This window comes from Myxocyprinus asiaticus, chromosome 33, assembly GCF_019703515.2.
Source record: "Myxocyprinus asiaticus isolate MX2 ecotype Aquarium Trade chromosome 33, UBuf_Myxa_2, whole genome shotgun sequence".
Taxonomy (NCBI): Eukaryota; Metazoa; Chordata; class Actinopteri; order Cypriniformes; family Catostomidae; genus Myxocyprinus; species Myxocyprinus asiaticus.
Genome location: NC_059376.1, coordinates 36436492 through 36456650, shown reverse-complemented (window position 1 = coordinate 36456650; position 20159 = coordinate 36436492). Strand labels below are relative to the sequence as shown.

Sequence of the window (20159 nt, the reverse complement as noted above, 5' to 3'; positions counted from 1 at the left end):
CAAAGGGTAAATATAATTTACAAATCACTCCTTTTTGTTTTATTAGCATTTTTCATACTGTCTCAACTTTTTTGGAATTGGGGTTGTAAAAGAAAACGTGATTCTTCAGACCAGGCTACCTTCTTCCATTGCTCCATGGTCCAGTTCTGACGCTCACATGCCCATTGTAGGCACTTTTGGCGGTGGACAGGGGTCAGCATGGGCACTCTGACCGGTCTGCAGTTACGCAGCCCCATACGCAGCAAGCTGTGATGCACTGTGTATTCTGACAACTTTCTATCATGGCCAGCATTATGTTTTTCAGCAATTTGTGCTTCCAACACATGAAATTCAAGAACTGACTGTTCACTTGCTGCCTAATATATCCCACCCCTTGACAGGTGCCATTGTAATTATATAATCAATGTTATTCACTTCACCTGTCAGTGGTTTTAATGTTGTGGCTGATCAGTGTACATGGATAACAGGTTGATTCTGTAATTTTTTTTATCAATTTTTTTAAACTATAATTTTTCAGAACAAACAATAGTCATTTACACCAAAAATTACTACTCAATGTGAAAAACAAAACAAAAGGATTTTCAACCCCTAAAATATACAGTGAAATTCAAAGTTCTTCACTTCTGAGAAATTGTTTATTCTCATGCCAAAAAAACATTCAAAGCCCAGCCTGAAACAGCTGCTGTCAGGAGGGGTTTTGGTTGAGTCGTTAGGTTTTAAATGGGTTTAATCTAAAGCAAAGGAGGAAATCCCATTACAATATACTTAAAATTCTCAGATTCACTTTGCTTTCTTAGTAAGCACACCTGGGAGAGAGAAAGAGAGAGTACAGCACAGACAAGAAGAGGAGAGAGAGGTGTGAGATCTCTAAATCCAGCCCCTGTTTTATTTGTCAAAGCTGTTCAAACATCAACACCGTCCCACGAACAAAACAACTTAGCTTTTCGGCTTAGTCCTACTTCCTGAATAATTTATGTGTCAGCACAGTGAGTGGGAGAGAGCAAATGAATGCTGTATAAGGGTGTGCCAGGCCTGAATGGGCGGCACGGTAGTGACAACATTCTTTGTGGCCCCATTGAAGTTTTCAGAGCCCGATGGGTTTGACCCAACCACTGACTGTGACGGGGGAACGTACTCAGGTATTCTGAAAACCAGGAGGACGATGCAGACCAGCGTGATAAAGTTCAGCTAAAATAACACCTGTGTGACAATGTTTGACAAAAAATTTATATAAAAACTGTGCTCACTAAGGAATAGAAGAACTAAAATGTCAGTTCATTTGAGATTCAGGGGAGAGTTTTAAGGTTCCTCAGTACTCCATTTTTATAAATGCCAAACCAATAATGCAATGGGGGAATGCAGTTAACAAAAGGGATTTTACTTTTACAGATCTGGATGCAGTCTTTATGTTTGTGGGTGTTTTGTCAATTGTAGACTCTTTTGTGTTTTTTGTATTAAAATAAAAAATATATATTTTTGTTACATGACTGCATCATTAAAACTGTCTTTGAAACACTAATATGCCTTTTAGTAATTTTATGCAGCAAAAGAAATCTACCATGAGCACAGAATATTTTTACATATTTATGTATTCAAATCACATTTTTAAACTATGATAATCTAAACAGAGTCAAATAAATATTTAAATATTTATAGTGTGAAAATAAACTTTTGCACAAATTACGACCCTCTGTTATGGTGTATTTTTTCCCTAATAAAGTTTTTTCAAAATAAAATATGACAAATGTGATGAAGAATGAAGACAAAAATCACTTGTGAACAAAATACTTTCAATGTGCGTCATTTCCCATCAAGTTGTAATTCTGTAAAATGTGTGTAAACATATTTTATGTTGTTAATTGCTGTTGAGTCATCTACAACCCTATGAGGAACGGAAAGAAATGTTGCCTGGTTCTGCACCATCCTTATGATCACTGTAATGTTTGCATTCATTGTTCCGGCTATTGGGTCAATCCATCACATTGAGGGTTTCCCTCATTTTAGCTGACCCTCGAATTTACCAAACATGATGCCCTTTTCTAGCAATCTATCTTTCCTGATGACGTGCCTAATGTATGAGAGTCAAAGTCTTGCCATCCTTGCTTCTAAGGAACATTCTGGTTGAGTTTCTTCTAAGACTGATTGTTCGTTCTTCTGGCAGTCTACAGGTGTTCAGTGTTCTTTGCCAACACCACAATTCGAATGCACAATTTCTTCTTCTGTCTTCCTTGTTCATTGTTCAACTTTTGCAAGCATATGAGGCGACTGAAAAGATCAGGGCTTGGGTCAGAAGCACCCTCATCTTTAAAGTAACATCTTTGCTTTAAAACTTTGAATATGTCTTTTGCGGTAGATTTGCCTAATGCAATCCTTCGTTTAATTTCCTGACTGCTGCTTCTGTGGAAGTTAATTGTTGATCCAAGTAAAATGAAATTATTGACAGTTAGGTCTGGGCAATAAAACTATATAGATGTTTATCGAAAAAATTTAATAATTTTTGATATTGATGATAAAATTTTTAGTAATTTCTGATATTTAGCCTATGTTCTTCATCTAGACGATCGGATCAGGTACGTCTCGCTAAAAACGCTAGCAGTTCGGCAGTTATACACACAACAAGCTAACTCACAGTCTTGAAATCAGCCTGTTAGGAAGTATTAGCAGGCTAGCGGCTACCTCGCCCTGCTGTCATGGAAACAGTCAATGAGGCTGCTAGCCGGTAGCTGGCTATCTGGCTAATTTGTTATCATTGTGTAGTGAACAAGACAGCACTGACAATGCAATATACTGCTATCGATTGAACACAACAACTCAGACATCAACACCATTGTCGTTTATGTACTATTTAGTTAAACAATTTTTCATGATCCATAGTGCTGTCACAGCCAAGAAAGTGTTTCTTCTTCTTGTGATGTTTATTGGAGGTTGGCAATCCATTTTATGGTGGATTAACACCACCTACTGAGCTGGACTGTGGAGCGTCACAAAAAAGTATTTCAGTAGAGTCAAACGTACGATGAAAATGGCAAAATTTAATTGAAAAGAGGTAACACACCTTATGTAGGTTTAAATCCTAAACTGAGTCTACTTTAAAGGTAGTTCACCATCTGGGGTTTACTTGCAAACAAACAAGTTATGTTTACATTCATTTTTGAGGTCTAACAAATATTTGGAATGCATTTCCTCCCCCTTTCGTAGTATGAAATGTATATTGTGATTATTAACGATATCGAACAATACTGAAAAAAAAATCATGTTATAATTATATTTTTGACCATATCGCCCAGCCCCATTGACAACAAAAAAATTTTTTTTCCCATTTATTGGTCCAGTTGTGAGGATTTTCATCTTCTTCACATTCAGGTATAGTCCATACTGGTGGCGATAGTCTTTGATCTTCATCAATGAGTGCTTCCTGTCGTCTTCATTTTCAACAAGCAAGGTTGTGTTGTCTGCATATCACAGGTTGTTAATGACTCTTCCTCCAATCCTGATGCTGCGTTCTTCTTTGTATAGTCCAGCTTCTTAGGTTATTTGTTCAGCATACAGACTGAATAAGTAAGGTGAAAGGATACAACCCTCCTGCACACCTTTTCCAATTTTGAACCATGGAATATCTCCTTGTTCTTTTCAAACGATTGCCTCTTGGTTCATGTACAGGTTCACCATGAGCACAATTAAGTGTTCTGGAATTCCCATTCTTTGTAATGTTATCCATACTTTTCTGTGAGTCACACAGTCAAATGCCTTTGTGTAGTTGATAAAACAAAGGTAAAGTTATTTCTGAAATTCTTTGCTTACGGCCAAGATCCACTTGACATCAGCAATGATAATCCTCATTCCACGTTCTCTTCTGACTCTGGCTTGAACTTCTGGTGGTTCCCTGTCTATTAAAGGCCACAGTCGCTTTTAAATTATCTTCAGCAAAATTGTGTTAGCATGTGACATTAAAGATATTGTTCAATAATTTCCACATTCTGTTTGATCGCCTCTTTATGGAATGGACACGAATATGGAACTCTTCCAGTCGGTTGGCCAGTTAGTTGTATTTAGACTTCTTGACATGGACAAATAAGTGCTTCCTCCATTGCATCCGTTTGTTGAGGCAACTCAGTTGGTTTTCCGTCAATTCCTGGAGCCTTGTTATTCGCCAGTGCCTTCAGTGCAGCTAGACCCCCCCCCCCCCCTTTTGTACCAGCAGTTCTCGATCATATGCTACCTCCTGAAATGATTGAGTGTGGGCCACATGACTAGTCTGTCAGTTTGCCGTGCTGTGGTGGCTTGTGTGTTGCTATGATTGTGGAAGCTTTGCCACTGGTAGTTCAACTATCCATGGTGGATAGGTTTCTACTATTTTTTGTAATAAATAAAATAAAATAGTGAGTTTACATTTTTGTTTTAAAGGAGATTCATTTCTAAAAGTCCACAGAACCAAAAGTGGCCATAGTTGAAGAAACACCCTTGTTAAAGGTAGTCTCATAACAAAGACGAAAGAAAAAAATGAATCACAATGAGACTTCAAAAGCATTAGAACTGATGGATTGTCTTGCAGTCAATGTAGAAACGCAAACAGCTCAGCTAAAGTCCAGCGATAAAATCTGAGGCTTTATGAATACATGAATAAATACATGAATAGGAAATTATTTGTTTTTGGGGTGGCACAGCCCATTGTAAACAAAACATATCTGCTGAAGGAAATGTCACTGCCATAAACTCCCAGGTCTAGTAATTGGAAAACAGTTTTTTGTCAAGCTGGGAAAGATTTGGTCTCAAACTGAGAAACTGAGACAAACTTACTCAGACATTGGTTTCCAAGACAAAATGGTTTCCAAGTAAGTTGCAAAGTTTCCTTTTAAACAAAATACTGTGGTGGTACCGTGGTACAGTGATGGTATCAAATGTAATACTGCAGTACTACGATATATTTCGATATATAATATTCTTATTCTACAGAATTGTTGAATTCGTTATTCTGATTGGGTGACAAAAGTTGCAAGGTGTTGATTGATAAAGTTATAAACAGTTATAAAGTAGTTCTAGATTTGTTGAGCGCATTACAGTTCCATAGAACTAAGTCACATTCTTTCTGAAGTTTCAAATTAATGTAACTTAAAAGAGCCATACAAAAGACCATAGCAAAAGCGTTGTTTTCTCACTCTTGCATGGCTCACTCTCTCTCTAACACGCATGTAGTCGCTTAAGCAGATATACCATGTATGGTTTAAGATGGTTTAAGTGGAGTTTCTTGCTTGTTGTTATCTGTCAAAATGACAGACAGTGTTATGAAAAATGAAGGATGTCTTAAATCATTCCAGTGATTCAGTAACATTTCAACTTGGATTTATTTTATTTTTCTAACTACAATTGATTAATTGTCTGAATACTCCACAACACTAGGCACATCATCCAACAAATGATATTTTCCCACCTCAGGCATCAAAGCCCTTTTTGTCATTTAATATTTTTATTTGATTTTGAAACTCTTTTTCTCAACCTTGTCATGGCATATAATGGAAGTGCTGAGATTCTGCACAATGCTGGTTTTAAAATAAACATCTACCTACTGCTCATGTGTCCTTCATACCAATTTAATGACTACAAATATAACATTTATGACAGTTTTTTCATTTTTATATAATGAAGCTAATAGGCAAATTGTGTCTGTGGTCTCATTATTTTTTGAAAAATGTTTAAATCAAGATTTTTAACTAAAACCCCGATTTTTTTTTTTTTTTTGTACTAGCCCTTAAAATGTCAAGCTGTGCTTAGCAAATAATACATTGAGTTTTAATTGTGTTCCCATTTTAATTATCCAATATTGTCACTCTCGTCTCAACCCCTTCACAACTCTCCCATCACTATGATACTTAAACCCACATAATTTAACAACATGTTTCATTCAAATGAATATATAGAATTTGTAATGTATAATATATATGAACTATTCCATATTTTTGTTACAATATTCATAAATCTAGTGGGGTTTTTTTATTATTCAAAATGGCCTCTATTCTTCATGTGGTGCAGGACAGAAGACCACATGGCATGGCATTAAATGAATAAATACTATATTATAGATTAAAATATAATTTTGAAAATTACTAATTTAATATCTTAATTTCATGTGACAGGGTTGAATTGTTAAGCTTGACGATACCCTGACCTGACTATAATTCACTTCAATTTTAAATGCAAATTATGATGTTTCTTGCCTATTCTGCACTATGCTGTTGAAGAAAACTGAATGATGTCACTTCTAATTAAAAAAGTCACATATGGGTGGTACCTAAATTTTTATGGGCTGAAAAGTGTTGGTGTGACGGTTGAGTTCAGACTGAGGGACAAAACTTTATAGCCTGGTTTTAATAAAAAAATCATGCACCTTTTTTGGCGAAATATTTTTCTCAACAAAGGAACAAAAATAAATTACATAAATGACAAAAATGATATATAGGGTGCACATTTTTTTTTTTTTTTTATTCTCCAGGAAAAATTCAGTGAAGTGCCTTGGGGACATGACAAAATGCTTGGTATAAGATAGAGAGAAGTCATTCTTTTATGCTAAATATTATTTTAATGCAATAATTCTTTTAATTCATCGTAATGGACATTACATCTTGTAAAAAGCTTTTAACATTTAATTTTAGTAAACCACCATATTAAAATGTCATATTAAAATGAAATTTTACTGAATCCCAAGTATGACCCGTACCTTGTTGACATGATAAGGTTTTATAATGAGACCATCAAGCAGCTTCAGGGCTCTGCGTCAGGGTGGATAATATACCAGTAGAAATGTGTAGACCGCTAAAAAGTTGAATTATCATGTCTATCACGGTTATTCAAAATCCAAGTGAAATTCTTCACTACCCATAATCCTGAAGAGAGATCCACCACTATTTAGAGTTATTTTTTATCTCCATTTTACTTAAAATCAGTGATTGCTTCTTCAGTCACCCTACATGTAAACAAAAGCATTCAAATATCTAGCGTCTGGTTCACTACACACTATCACACATCCACAGCCATGATCAATCATGTCAAGATGCAGTAGAAATATGCATTCACACCCGTTCATACCCTGTGAGTCCTCACAACACATGTTTTTTCCTGCTTTAAGGTTTGCTTATTAAATTCATGTCTGTGAGAGTAGCTGAATGCCTGGCCTCTGCCCGGAGCTGCTCCGCGCTAGCAGCGACGTTAGTACTCAGCCTGAATCCATTACCCCTGACAGCCTTTAAAGTCATAGTTCTCCCAAATGTAAATTGAAATATAATTTTTCATGCCACTGAGGCAACTTAGAGGGTGGACGTGAGAAAGACGAATGCCTTTATGTTGTTTTTGCTCACTTATAACTGCTGCCTTCCAAATATCCAGCAATTATTGATTCTGATTGGTCAATCGTGACATTCTGTATTCAAATATTTGTGAATAAGGACCACTTAATTGTATAATTGACCATTGACACTGGCAACCAATTTCCTATGTAGCCATGTTAGTTTCATGTCTCTTACCTCACTCCATGGTCTCTTTCTTCTCACATAATAAAATAATTTCAATTCGAGGTCCATTTATTTATTTATTGGTAAGTACCCATGTAATAAACTAGATAATATACAGTTAGCCCTTCATTAAATCGCAAAATAAACCCCTTTAGGGTGAAAAAAACACAAAGTAGTGTCAGACCCATGGCCTAACAGGTAATGCATGTACTCTGACACACTGAGGTACAACATGAGTTTGAATTCGGCTTGCAACTTTTTCAAATTTTGGACAGAAATTATCCAGATCCAATAAGTTTTCTTCTCTTAACTTTTTTGAATAAGAGTGACAAAAAGCCAAAAATAAGTAAGGAAGGAACACTTTGAAGTCATTAGAATGACACGATTAATGATTATGATAAAGCAATAATGATCAACTTACATATCCCTTACATATTTTTTGTTGTAATATAAATGCAAACACTTGGTTCAGATAAATAAAGCTGATATGTGGTACTTTCTTTGTCCTTGGCAGATATTAATATTTAAAGTATAGTTTGGTTGCAGAATAAGAATAGCTCCTCATTCTCTTTGGAGAAATCTTCGGACAAGTTCATCTGAAACCGATGTTCTCCAGGCTAAATATTTGTTTGTAGTTTTTGGCAAGTAGATAGGCTCCAGATGATATTACATTTAGATTTATCCCGCATGGATTTCAGATTATTTTTTCCCTACACATATTCTAAAGCAGAATCCCTGAGGATACACATCAAATGTCTTCATGAGTTTTATGAATCATGAACAAAGTGTCCAGCAATAAAGCAGAATGCCCATGTCAGAATCAGTTAAGTATGCAGCAAAGCACTTGTACGAACAGTTACTGAAAAACAGTTACACAGTTACTGAGAAATGGATCAACAGGAGTCATAAATATATGAATAATGCATCTATAGCTCTAAAAAACAAAATATGAAAAAATCCTCTAAACAGCCCACTCCTTTACATAATTTATCCTAATGTACAAAAAACAAACAAACATGGTGGTAGAAATGTATGTAGCAATTAAACCTAAAAAAACTGTAATCAACTGTGTGACATTTATTGCAAGTTACCTGGATGAGATTCTCTTAGATAAATCAAATATATATATATGTATATAATGTAAGAAAATGTTTGACAATATTCTCTTATAGAGTAAATAAAATAAAAAAGTAAATATAGCAAAATAAAAAACAATTATGAAATAAATGTGATAGAAAAAAAGGTTTTAGATAAGATTCTCTTATAGCCAATAAAATGAAATAAAATATATTGAAATAAAATAAAAGTGTTAGAAGTTTGATAAGATTCACTTAAAGGGTAAATAAAATAAAGCAAAACATTAAAATGAAATAAAATTGTCCAAGAATTTTCATATAAGCTTCTCTTATAGAGTCAATGAAATAAAATAAAAGAAAATAAAATAAAATTAAATAAAGTAAAATTAAAAATTAAAATAAGGGTTGGAAAAAGTTTTCAATAAGATCCTCTGATAAGAGTCAATAAAATAAATTAAAATACAAATGTTTGAAATAAATATACAATAAATAAAATAAAATAAAGAAAAATATAAAATTATAACAATTACATAACATTTTCCAGTTATGATTATCTTTAGTCAATAAAATGAAATAAATGAAGTAAAATAAAAATGTAAATAAATGTGATAAAAAAAAGTTTCAGATAAGATTGTCAAAAAAAAAAAAAAATGAAGGCATATTTTACGAATTAAAATAAAATAAATGTGTTAGAAACCCTAAGAGATAAGATTCTCTTATAAAATAAAATAAATTAACATACAATAAAAGTGTTTAAAAGAGTCTTTCTAACTGAGTGAATCTGCCTTTTGGTCTTTCTTTTTCTTTTTCTGAGAGTCCTGCTGAGTGTTGCTGCAATAAACCGATCACTGATCACTAGCTGAAGGTGCACAACATTTGGTCTTTTTTCCACCACAAAATTTAACAGACTTATGGAGGCTACAAAATAAATAATGGTTAAATTGCTGCCCATCTGCTTTATGCACACACAAAACGTATTGTTACATACCACACATTCACAAGAACATCTGGAAACTTTATTTTCCGATTACCTGCTTAATGAAATTCATTACTCATTAGCTATTTGTTATACAAAAAAGCTGTAATAAAATCTGAAAAAAACGAATGCCATTAATGACAAATTGTCTGAATCACTAACTAAGAAAAGCAACCTTAAAAGCCATAACTTACACTCATTAAATGTGAACTTTTCAGCACAAAAAATGTGCAAATAGTTGCTCGCCATTGTGACTCAAACCAATTTCTCATGAAATAAAGAAATGAAAAACACTAAATCCCTCACCGTATCCTAGGTGTGAAGCCAGTTATTAACATTGATAGCTATTTTGGGCCTGCTTTTCAGCTACTGGTTAGTGGCAAAGTAAATCGCTGGCCTTAGGCCAAAGCAAAATAAATACTATGGAGAACAGAAGTTGACTTAGAGTGTAGCAAATGTCAGGGCTTCCTGGAAAGGTTTATTAGTTGATCTTAAGTGCATCCCCTGACCGACTGGATCGCAATGGCGGCAGATGGTACTTTTTATTTGGAGCGAGAGTGGGCTGCGGGAAGAGAGTGGGAAAGTGGCAAAAACTGTGTGATTTAACAAAAAAGAAACAGTTTCTAAGCAACAAGTGAGTCTCAAATCAGCTGCAAACAAGGAAAGAAGCCAGGCAAGAATGTGGCCAAGCATCCTTCCCCCATGACCTTCCAATTCTTGGAGAAAAATAGATCTTCATTCAAGTTGCTCGAGACTAAAATAAGTTTAATATGTTCAGTCGAATCATTCTGAGGTATCCTACTAAACTCACACTGTGCATTTCTAAAACATGCCTGCACTCTTTTTCGCCAGGAAATTTTGATAATAACAGTGCTTTTAACAGCTTTTGGTATGGACCGTGTCTGTTTGATGTCTGTGTTCATTTTGTTTGTTTGGTTGGTTTCATCAAGTAACACGAGGAACAAGCTGACACACTATCACGTCCCTCAGTGCAAAGAGGGGTGTTTTCCAATGCCCTGTTCCACCTCTCTGAATATGACCTGCTGTGACCTCTCCACCTCACACTGGTTCTGTCCTCATCAGCACAATCCCCCCATTTAGAGGTCATTCCAGAATACTGACAATATTTTTACACTCAGAACACTACTGAATGCCCATCCGAAACCAGGGTTTTGACTGTCGTGGCAGCGACCTTGAGGCGGAAAAAATAATTTTATGTAGATCAATAGAATTACAAGGTCACTTGAAAATTCAGTCACCAAAAAATTGTTTAACTCTGCTCCTGTGTGAACCTTTGAGATGATGAAAATGCGAGACAACATACCAGTTTGCCTTAGTCAGGTTGGAGAGAGAGCAAGAAGGGTCAGGAGGTGGGATTTTTTCAAGAAAGAGACACAGTAAGTAGAAATAGTGCCAGAGTGTTCATTATCCCACTTATAATGCAGCTACTTACACAAAAAAAAAAAAAAAAAAAAAAAAAGGACATGGAATATAGATATTGAGTCCAAACTATTCCATTATGTGAGAAGAAAAAGTCCACGGAGCACTGTAAACCCTGTCATTACTGGAAAAAACAAGTTGTCTTAATCAAACATTAATTGAAATGTCGAGTCTTGGGCTCATAACTCAAATATCTAAGTTCCTTGAACTTGTAATTCTTAAAAATCCATAGACTTAGGATTTTAAGCGTTAATAACTCAAACTATTGAGTACAAAATTGAGGCTATGGGGAACACCCACAATGCCTTGAGCTTAAATTAATGAATTATGTTTTTTTGGTCAAAGGGAACATTATGGAGGCATATAAATAGTTGCATTTCTGTGGAGAAATATGTTTATTTAATGATTGACCTAGAATCAGTTATAATCTATAAACTGTGCTATTGTGACTTAAATTTTAGTCCATTCAATTAAAATGATTAAGTTGAAACAACAACAACATTTAAACAGCAAATCTGAGTAAAGCCTACTTGCATCTAGTTACCGCAACTTAAAAAGTTAAGTTCATTCTATATGGACACCAAGTTAATTGAACTTAAACAAATTTTGGAGACGACATTACTCAGTTAAATTGAGGGAACACGTTTACTCAGTTTAGAAGAGTCAACTTATTTGGGTTTTCCGTGAGTGACACAAGAGAAATGAAACTAGCACAGCTATGTAGAGATACTACAGCCAGTTATACAGTTTAGTGGTTATTATATATTATAATACTGTGTGTATATATATATATATATATATATATATATATATATATATATATATATATATATATATATATATATATATATATATTTAAGCAATATCACACAAGCAAGTGTGCGATATAGCCCTACATCAGCACTGCTGTGATACGGCTGGGTGCCGTAGGTAATCACAGCAGTGCTGATTTAGGGCCATATAGCACGATTGCGAGTGTGATATAGCTTATATACAACAGTTCAATAAAATGTACATGTTTAAAAATTAGGAAAAACTGAGTACGGTCATAAAAAATGCATTTGTGCATGGAACTACTTTCTTACACGACGGATCAGAATCTGCCATTGCTGGTTCAAACCAACTGATGCGTCCAAGTCTTCATTAGTAATTCAAAAATGTCACTTCAGAAATAGTATCATGGCTTGTGCTGTTTCAGACAAGTTATTGGATAAACAAGGATGGATGTGTGTGTGTGTGTGTGTGTGTGTGTGTGAGAGAGAGAGAGAGAGAGAGCGTGTGCAATCACCTGTTGCCACACCCAAGCAGAGATGCTATCAGCATTCTGAAGATCAGCTTTCTCAGTGGAAAAGTAGCCGTCCAAGCGGGAGTATTTCTCCCTATTTCGCGGTAGCTGGTGTGCAAAAGTCTTTCACTATAGAAACCGCAATCTTCTCTGCCATTTTAAACAGCATGTCCTCTCCAATGTGGAAAATCCGGTAAGAGGTAAGCGCCTTGAGCTCTGTAATTAATCAGTCTGTTGTGTCTCTCAGCTGTGATGAGCCATAATGCTGAAGTTGTTCGTTTAAAGCCGTATAAAGCTATTTCCTAGCTTTAGTAGTGTAGTAGTAATACGAGCAATCATGGAGTGCTGTTGTATGTAAACACTGGCTGACACGGATTCACTTCACGTCACCTAACTGGCTCATATTACACACACAAATTATCTTTTGCCACCACCTAACATATGTAATGTAAAAAAAAAAAATACATGTAAAAAGAGACACATACAGTAGCTCTTAACACTTATGCACTGCTCTTACACTTTAGTTTAGAACGGTGCTGATGGTGCGAGACCATCAGTGCTCATGGAACGTCTCAGATTCAAGGACCTGAACTAACTGTTGTATATATATATGTATATGTGTATATATATATGCATATATATATAAACTGAAATAAACAATGCATGGTACTTTATCGTTCATTTACAAAACTGTTATAACAAAGAACACTTTTGTGTCAAATATAGGACTAAGCTCTTTAATTTAATCTTTAATTTATTTCAGTTTATAATATTTAAATTGTGTACTGTGTCATTTTGTGGCGCTTGGTAAAAGCAAACATGAACATATACAAGGAAAATTTCCTCGTGTGTAAATGGTTTAAATCCCAGCAAAATGTCAAACAAATTACCTCAGTTTTCAATAATTAATCTTGAGGAAGCACAACCAAGGATTAAGTGACCATAAACAGCTAAATAATTTCCTCAAAATGACCATCGCATATACCCTTTACTAACAGCCACGTGGAATGGCCTATCTTGAAGGAATTAAATTGCTTATTTTAGTTTTGAACAACCCCTCCCGACAGTGCCCTTCAAGGCCGCAGAAATGCAGTTTTTAATTCGTCCAATGTCTTGAACAATTAGATGAAACCCCACAATGAAGTACGATTATCATCCAAGGGGAACAAGGTTAAGCTATCGGTATTACAGGGCCAAAGGAAGCAGGTAGAGGGCCTGAGAAGGATGTATTTTCCATTCAAATTAACATCCCCCAATTATGATCGGGCAATGCTGTTGGGTAGAATCTGTCTTGTGCCCCAATTAATTCTGTCTCACTCTGCACAACCTTGCCTGTTTATAAACTGATTTTAAAGAGATAGAGGTATAGGACACTTAATTGTCTCTATTGTAAATGGCAGATGTGTACCACACTTTGATGATTTCCACCCTCCCTCCTGTGTGCTGTTGTTTGTTTCACTCAAAAAGACCTATAATAGCTAGAGAGAACCATCAATTTGCATTGCAATTCATTTCAGTGGCAGTTGCTTGGCTAGCGCATATTTGCGTATTGAAACAAAAATTAATCTCATACTCGCAAGTCACGCAAAAATGAGTGATCCTGAAACTAATCTAGGAAACATAATGGGCAAGTTAATAGCTCACTAAATTAATCGCAATATTCACGGTGCTGCTTAATTTTAAATAGTAAGCAAAATCATGCAAATAAATTGTAAATATTCAACATATATTGCCTAGCCCTGGAAGCTATGATCTTTAATTTTGTAAACTATCACAATGAGACAAAGGACATTCCTGTTGAAAGTTTTGTTGAGGACCGCAGCAGTCCAGAGAAGGGCCTGGCAAACGAATTAGCCCCCACAGTGACAGATCGCTCTGGCCTGCCAACTGGGCCATCTGGAAGTGCGTGCCCTGTGGGTGTGAACCAGTGAACCCCCACTGCTGTGGAAGGGGCATTTGTAGTCTTCTTGGCACGGCTGCCAAGATCCCTCAGTCTCTCATTCCTCTCAGTCAGTGTTGCCAAAAGACATGGTGGCAGTGGAGATGTGGCAGAGGAAGTCTCAAAGGTAAGGGGGAGGGTGTCTGTTGTGAATGACCCAACTGACAACATGTAGGGCCGATCAATGGTACATCATCTCAGAATGTGATAAATCAGACCACAAAGGCCAAAAAAACTGTCTAGACAGGGGAAAAAAAGCCTTACCAGGGGACATGAAAAATATCAGTACATTGACATGCTGTCCCATTGACAAGTTTTTGTCAAAAATAACAAAAAGATCAGATGTGACATCTTAATGTTGATGTTATACACCCTTCCATGGGTTTAAATCAAATCGAATCAATTCTTTTTTTAATCACCACACGACCAAGGCTGGTGGGGTTTGTTTCACAATGAACTGTGCCAGGAACTTATTACAGGGACAATTCAAATCTGGGGTTATGTGTTTTGCTCATGGGCATAATGGTTTTGGCTCATGGCCCGCTTCTCGCGAGGATCGAATCCAGCAAACTTTCGGTAACCAGTCAGGGGCCTTGATCAAAATTATTACTAAACCAAATCACTGCATATAAATGAATATGTACCACTATTCAGGAGTTGTATTGCATTGCTATTACATTGTCCTCAATGACTGCACACAAAAACAAACATACAGCACAACGTGCTGCCCAGTTCTCAAAAGATTTATTCAACTGGGGGAGTTCTTTTTAATGAATCAGTTAATAACTGAATCGATTGCAGGAGTCACCGGTCTGAATAATGGACTGAACTGGTCCATGAACTCACTGATTCGGTTCAGATTACTCACTAAACTTACTCAACTGCACTAAGAACTGTTACTGTGTAATGTGTACTTTTTGAAACCAATGTCATTAATGAAAATGTGCAATGTTAAAGAAACTTGAACTGGCTTTTCACATGAAAAAGTGTAAAGATACACTACTGCAAGAGATTTGTTATAATAAATAGTATTTTCATAAAAAAAAATAAAATCATCTATAGTAAAGAATTGCATTTTTATAAAATGTTATTGTTCCAGAGTTATTTATTGAGAGCTTATGTAACCCCCCCCACGCCTTATGTACTACAAACAAAAAACAAACAATAAAAATAAATCAAATAGGATTTGAAACACTAAGACTGTATGGATGACAGGCAAAGTACTAAGGGAATGTTAAGAAAATAATGGGACATAAATCTTTGGATTTATTTCAATTTTAATAATAATAACTCTTGTTGTTGTCCATTGTTAATTCACCAGGGTAGGGTTGCACCAGCTGTGCGTAAGGTCTCGCGTAATTTGGGACGTAAAGTTCACACTAAGGGCTTAGTAACTACTGCTTAGTTTGTAACTATATCAGTGCTTAATTTGGTTGCACTACCTGTTCTTAAGGCAAGACTTAACTAGTAGGTCCGACTTAACTCTCCGTAAAGTAATGCGTAGTCGCATAATGTGACGTTTACCTGTATTGATCCAATAAACAGCCTTCAAATTTGTACACAGAAGTGTTAAAAAGCCATGAATTTCAATTTGATCTTGTTACGGTTGGTGTTCAAACCTTGTTTGCTCATGTAACTGTCAGCTGTAATAAATTATATCCCCATTAAAATACGATACGTAATAAAAGTAGATTAGATAAATAGCATATTTGCCCTGTGTAAATAACAATATATAGGAACTGTATCTAAAATAAATAAGGGGTGATAAATAAATACTAATACAACAGGCTGGAAAAATAGACATTTTTCATCCTTTATATATTTTGAATGTGTTGAAACTCGACAACGGGCGATGCACCCTGAAAACTGCACCGTTTGAATGGTTTCATGCTGAAGAGTCGCTTAAAAGTACGTTTTTTTTCCTCTCTCGTAAATGTAAACGAGTGTAAATGTCAACATCATACTGTATGTCGAATGGATTGATGCCTGTCATGCAAAACATGAGCTCAATGAAGCCATAAAATATCAGTCTGCTTTTTTATTCCAACTGTTACTCCTCGTTGGAGTCTTCCATAAATATTTAGTTTATACATAGGGTTACGTTCTACCTAAGTTTAATGGAGCAATGCTCAAATATTTAGTAGTGCGTAAATTGTGACTTAGTGGCCATTTACGCCACAATTAGCATAAGTTGTAACTTACGTATAGCTGGTGCAACCAGCCCCAGTAGACTATTATCTCTTAGCCCCATTATTCAAGAGTCCATTATACAAGATTTGTCACTACTTTGCTGCCATAACCAACTAATGATAATAATAATAATAATAATACAAATAAATAAAAAAATAACCTGAAATTAGCTGACTGTTGTTGCTGAAAAAGACACTGATCAAAACTGCTCTTACTGCAACTAGAATGATCATTGTAAATCACTCAAATAAAAAGTTAAGCAGTAATCGGTGGCTACTGTCTTGTCTGACTGTCTTTATTTCCATTATCCTGTATGAACCCTGGCAAAACTTTCAAAGTGTGGAGCAAACTCCTCAAGAGTCAACAATCTCAGCCCCTCTGGGACGTTCTCAGGGACAGATCGCAAGGAGACTGACAGAGCAGTCAACAGAGAGATTGCTCCCAGACTACAAGGGCATCCAGCTCTCCTTCAGCATTAACTCACATTGCTCATATGGCATTAGTCAGAGAACGGTTCTAAATGGTGCACTTTAATTCTTACTTTCCTGCTTCATTAATCTGACTACAAATGGCTACATTTAGCATTTCATACCTTCTCAAATGTTTAGTAAACCTGAAACAGCCACTGATCAACAAGCGCAAGGCCCCACGGGAGTAAAGCAAAAAAACTAACCATTTAAGTGACAATTTACCAGTTGTATAACAGTTGTAATGCCTAAGAAGTGCTTACAACATTTACAAAGCAGCAAAACATTAATAAATAAAATAAAACACTGAATTAGTGTGTGTTGCATAGTGTGTCTCACCAATAGAACTGCTGACATCCTGTTGGGGCGGAAGATCACAACTGACATATTGGGAAACATTCGTCCAATTCTGGATATGACATCATCCACATATCTAGAGAACGAGACAGAATATTACAAGTCAAACAGTTGCAGAAGAAGAGGTCCTTAGGTCACAGTCACTGTCAATACTAAATCAATGGCTTTTCATTAAGATCTCGGTATTGAACAAAGTAATTGTTGCGGTGGTTGCAACAATATCGATGCTGCCTAAACAGTTGAGGAAGTCCATGTCAGCATGTAATGGTCACTCTTGGTTCAATCAAAAGTCTTTGATTTTGACTAATTCTCTCTTTTCATTGTAATAGTTTATATGGGTTATTGATGTGCAGACATACAAATCACACTTGGTTGTTCTGTACAGATGTTTTCAGAGCTTTATAAGAACAGTTTACCCAAAAATAAACATTCTGACCCTCATGACGTTTCAAAGCCAAGACTGCTCTTTACCATACAGTGAATGGGAATGGTGACTATTCAATTCAATCTGTTCCTCACAAAAAAGTAGCATATGGCTTCAAAAACTTGGAATAAAACACAAAATTTGTATGTATTGCCAGACCGGTATATCGATCAGGCCAGTTTATCGGCCAAAATTTGGACATTTTCACATTTGCTTGGCTGATTAACAAGTCACGTCATTTTTATTTGTATAGTGCTTTTCACAACACACATCATTTCAAAGCAGCTTAACAGAAAGTCATGCTTTCATAGAAAATAAAACTGTAATACCTATCAAGTCTTTGAGTCATCATTACATAGTTTGAATAAAATAAGTGTTAACTTTCCCTTGAGTTCCAAAATCTACCAATAGATTTGCCAATGAATGGATAGTAAACCATTTCTCTTTTCAAGTTTTTTCCACCCAAGTTTAAGTGAATTTGAGAAAATATGTGCATTTCAGTTTAGAAATGTTGTGTCCATCTGATTAGCTATTGTTAAATTGTATTATGTATAACGGCCATCAGCCATCCTTCTCTCTAAATATTGGTCGACCACAAGTTGTATGGACTACTTTTATTATGCTTTTTGGTGCCTTTTAGTTCCTTTTGGAGCTTGACAGCCCCAGTCCTCATCCACTTCAGCTTGGACATTTTGCGAAACCTCTCTTTTGGCCTTCCACGGAAGAAAGTAAGTCATATGGGTTTTGAACGACTTGAGGGTGAGTACGCGAGGACAATTTTCTTTAAAATAATCAAAATTCTGTCAATAGAAAAAACAACTTCCCTATAAACTGTAGAACAGCTCTAGGCCTAAAGTGTTTACACATTGTTTCACGTCCACCATCAACAAGCGGCTCTGCTGTTCATCGAGCAGCTCACATCTGACATGACCTTCAATGTTTCAGAAGAAAATGAATACTTCAAACCCTGCCAGGGCTGCTCATCATCCTCGTTAGACATCAATAAACTGGACTCAGAAAGCCAAAAGCCTTCAGCCATCCCTGGAGTCAGCAGAATAGTCACCAAGAAGAGTTGCCCAACATGTATTAAAGGGTCAATGCTAATAAGGGTTTAATGAAAATCTCCGTTGCCATCAGCTATCAATAGACTTCAGGGACTGGCCCTGCACACAGAGAAGGAAAATAATTCATTAAAGAAATGATGGTGGGCGGCTGGTGGAAGGATTTGTTTAAAAGTCACTTGAAAGTTATTTGACCAAGTGAGATATTCTTTGTTTAAAAGGTGCTTAAAGGTAGTGGAACCCAAGTAACCCATGGACAGGTGCAAACTGGGACACGCATGTGCTTGTGTCCGCACACGCATGCAAGCATAGGCATGCTGCACAATGAAGCTGGAACAACTGACAAAGATTAAATTGCTAAATCTTGTTGAGTGGGGCTGGTAAATTTCTTTGTGATTTTCCTACAACTGCATTTTCTTTCCCAGAAGGGAACATCAAAAGCAAACAGAAATTGGTCAACATTTTTTCTATATGTTCACAATTTCCCTTGTGCCTGCACTACGCTTCATCATTTACTAGCTTAAATTAAACAGAGTTCATTAACATCTCGATATAAGCAAGCATATATAATAATTTTACAAAGGCTTGGTTCAGACAGGCAGTGAAAATCTGAATTTGACATCCAAAATAAATAAATAAATAAATAAATGTATTACAAAGTTTACCAATCAGATCCAAGCCAGACCTATAAGGATTTTTATTTTTATTTTTTGTAATACATCTCAATCTAAATGGTAAAATCAGATTTCAAGTTGTTTTTTCATTACTTGTGATGCAATGTGTATGTACTGTTAAATTAAATGTGTTGCTATGCGATTGCTTAGGGGTTCTGGGTGGTTGCTTGCTAGGCCCAATACAAAAGACCCACAAGTCCTTAAATATAGCTTGGGTTCTTCAGCGAAAGTCATTCCATGAACAAACAATTACCCACTTGCAAATAACCTATTAACACATTCTCAAAAATAAGCTTAAACAATATAACTTTTAAATTCACTAATTTAAATGGGATGGGATTTTGAAATAACCTTGAATAACTGTCATAAGGAAAGCATGAGGTAATTTTTGAATAAACACCTCACACAAACTGAAACCAAATTTTCCAGCCAATCAGGCACTTCAGCCAGGCAATTATCTTAACTCCTGGCATAGGTGGTTTATTGGCAATAGAATGGATGGTATGTAACCAAATGGGGTTAGCCATTACATTTCCATTGGCACCACAGAGGGGTGTCGGTCTGTTACAAGACAAGGCATGTTTAATTATTTCAATGCTTCATAACTCATAATCTCTGGGGAGAAACATACCAAATCTCCATGCAAACTAACTCACCATGTCTGGATTAAAATAATAAAAATTATTTACTTTTCTGTGTCTCTGAATGTTTCCTCAAGCAGAGCAATGTGGCTAATAATGAATTTTAGGCAAGGTGAAGCTTAGACTA

The 20159-nt window shown here is 35.8% G+C and overlaps 1 pseudogene; it reads right to left on the bottom strand.

Moving 5' to 3' along the window:
• Window positions 1-20159, bottom strand: part of LOC127423952 (mediator of RNA polymerase II transcription subunit 27-like) — a 94709-nt pseudogene that overhangs the window by 17908 nt on the left and 56642 nt on the right.